The 3,450-nt window shown below is 43.4% G+C and overlaps 1 pseudogene; it reads left to right on the plus strand.

Moving 5' to 3' along the window:
* Window positions 1–456: 456 nt before the first annotated feature.
* Window positions 457–2,570, plus strand: LOC123139387 (protein FAR1-RELATED SEQUENCE 5-like; annotated as a pseudogene).
* Window positions 2,571–3,450: the final 880 nt, after the last annotated feature.

The following is a 3,450-nucleotide window of genomic DNA, read 5'->3' on the forward strand; positions in this document are numbered from 1 at the left end:
CACAATTTCGTTGGGAAGGTTTCTGATATGCAGCTTGAGGGGGACAAAGAAATGCTAGGGATAGTGGATTGTGGATAAAGCGAATGAGTATGAGATTGAAATGTTGAAAACTTCGGATGTAGGCATAAGCAGGATATCGTTGACTTCATTCCAGTACACATACAAGTTGTGACATATTGATCTATAAAAAATGCAGGGTTAGAATTGAAGCTGATGCTCCTGGGAGGGCGCCTTGCCCTGGGCCACCCAGTGCCCTTGAGAAGGCAATAAGGGGGTTTGCTGACAAGCCAGGCAGCATTGTTGTAATCATGCCAGCACCGGGGACAAGCTTTGATACACTTGGGGAGACCTATGCTTTTTCAATCTCTACTCATGGGAGAAGGGATTTGGAATAAGGTACGGGAAGAGTAGGCTGAATGTGGAGAGAACAAAATGCATGCAGGAAATCGTTTGTGGATGTACGGTATGTATTTGTACCCTCCTGGATTATTTCATAAATTTGGTCTGCTTCTTGAGTCTGTGAAACCTGATTTTTGCATGTGCTTGTATGATTGGTGTTTTGCAGGGCAAAGCAGGGGTGGAGAACACGAGATCGTGCCGATGCGAATGCCCAGCATTAATAAGGTTGCTCTATTTGAAGGACAATGGTTGGTACATATCTGAACATCGTGAACAACACAATCATTCGCTATCTCCAACATATGGGCACACGATTCACTGGCCGTCCCACAATCACATTGATGCCTATAGCAGAGACTTGGTAGAGCAGTTACGGCAGAACAATGTGAATTTAGCCAAAGTACACAGTATAATTGGGAGCTTTTTTGGTTCAATGGAAAAGGTGCCTTTCACAAAAAGGGCTCTGAAAAATTTGTGTGGTAAAATCAGCAGAGAGCAGGTAGAGGATGATGTGAGGAAAACGATGGAGGTTTTTGCAGATCTGGGTTCAAGAGATCCACACTTCACGTATCGTGTCCAGGCGGACCAGGATGGGCGGATAACGACTCTTATGTGGGCAAATGGGAGTAGCAGGCTGCAGTACACATTCTTCGAAGATGTTGTTACCTTCGATACGACATATAGAACAAACCTATACAACATGCCATTTGGTCTGTTTGTAGGTGTGATAATCATTTCCAGTGCATCATCCTATCTAGGGTTTTGGTCCGTAGTGAGAAGATCGAGACATTTGAGTGGGTTTTCACAGAATTTGTTAGGATGATGGGTGGAAGTGCACCAAAAACCATTCTGATAGGTGTGAATCCATACTGTACATACTCTATGTATGACAAATGTTTGTATTGATGTTACAAAAGCATGCTTGTCTAATATAATCTGGTGATGTTGTGCAGATCAAAACCGAGCGATGGAGGTTGCCATTAAAAATGTGATGCCTCAAACGGCACACCGATGGTGCAAGTGGCATGTGCTGAAGAAGGCGAAGGAATCACTCGGCTTGTTGTACACCAAGAAGAGCGAGTTCAGGGCAGAGTTCCACAAGGTAGTAAATCACATGCTTACAATCGATGAATTCGAGGAAGGTTGGAGGATATTGGTGGAGAAATATAACCTGAAGACACACGACTACATGATACAACTGTATGACATAAGACACAAGTGGGCGAAGCCATATTTTAAAGGTGTTTTCTGTGCTAAGATGACCAGCACCCAGCGTAGCGAAAGTGCGAATCACATGTTGAAGAACTATGTCCCGCCTGGTTGTCCAATGCATTTGTTTGTGAAGAAATACATGAGGCTTCAGTTTGACAGGGAAGCTGAGGAGAACTACGAGGAGAAGCGGACACGAATAGTAAGATCTTTTTCATAATTTGGCACCAGATGTGCAGTAGTAATTTTTGGTCACTAATTTGGTACATCTAATATTTCAGTGCAGATCACTGTAGAAAGCAAACTTAGCTATTGAGAGACATGCTGGCAAGATATACACACGAGCTATGTTTGAGCAGTTTGGGCATATTCTCTATGAGTGCGGCGCGTACCAAGTGGAGGAGCTCGAGAAAGGGAAATTGTATCTTGCAATTCATATGGAAGCCGCACGGAGAGAAAAATGGTGTAGGGTATCATATAAGGTGAATGTTCTTGAAGGAGGTGAGGAATTTGACTGCGAGTGCGGGCAATTTGCACACATGGGGCTCCGTTGCAGCCATGTTCTGAAGGTATGGTTTCTGAAAAAAATGAAGAATATGCTTTTGAGATGTGTATACACTATGTGCAGTCTGTGATGCACTAAATGAGCAATTTGAAAAATACAGGTGCTGGATTTCATCTGTATTACGAAAATACCACAGAAGCACATTGTCAAACGGTGGACCAAGGACGCGCGTGACGTATTACCACCTCACCTTACTCAATATCAAAGAGATAATGCACATAAAAATCCATTCAGCTTCAGGCATTTTAATATGTATATGCATGCCATGGAGTTGGTGCGGATGGGTGATGCAAGTGTCGAAGCATATGAGAAATTCATGGTTCTCATTAAGAACTGCATGGTGGAAATGCAACCATTTGCAGAAATTAGGGATGGCTGGGTTTGGAGGACAGGGTAGCTGAACATGGAGATGTTGTTAATCAACTACCAGTACAAATACCTCTTGCTGCAGCAAGTGGTGGTGCAGTTATGGCTACGGTGAATCATGATTCTACTTCTGCAAATGAGAGTGGTAACAGACTCGCTGGTTTTTTGGCACCAAAGAAGAGGAAAGAAATGGGGCGCCCAACCACCAGCCGTGAGAAGGCACCGTATGAGGGGCTCAGCAAACGGACAAGGTTCTGCAGCATATGTCGGCAGTAGGGGCACAAGAGGACTACGTGCCCGGACAGGGGTGATGCCCCGAAGCCTGTTCGCAAGCCAGCAAGGGGCAAAAATTGTGGAATCGAAGGGCGCAGGTGAAACAACTGCAACAAAGTGGGTGATCTGCGGATGATTGGGTTGTGAGCAATTGCAAGAATCTGTTTGTTTAGACTATGAACCTGTAGAATTTCATGTGTGCGTTGGTAGTTCCATCACTAGAACTTCTTTATTTCCATGCTTGCTAGGTGTATTCAGCTGTTGTTGTGCCAACTATGTATAATCTGAAGCTACTGTATGCTACAAATGGTTTGGAACTGTGTGTATGAGGGTTCGTCGGTAGTTTCGTTAGTATAACTCATCTACTGTCATGATTTCTGAATTTTGTGCCACAATGGAGCTTCTGGACTGTCATGATTTTCTGAATTTTGTTCCAATGTGATGATGCATTATGGAATTTTGATTACTGTGAAACATGTCTTGGTTTCTGAATTATGTTCCACAATAGAACTCTTGCACTGTAATGATTTCTGGATTATGTTGCAATGTGAGGATGCATTATGGACATTGGATGACTGTGAAAATGAGTCTTGGTTTCTGAAATTTTGGTGTCTGTATTTCTGAATTTTGTTCCAATG

The sequence above is a fragment of the Triticum aestivum genome, chromosome 6B, assembly GCF_018294505.1.
Source record: "Triticum aestivum cultivar Chinese Spring chromosome 6B, IWGSC CS RefSeq v2.1, whole genome shotgun sequence".
In the NCBI taxonomy this organism is placed as follows: domain Eukaryota; kingdom Viridiplantae; phylum Streptophyta; class Magnoliopsida; order Poales; family Poaceae; genus Triticum; species Triticum aestivum.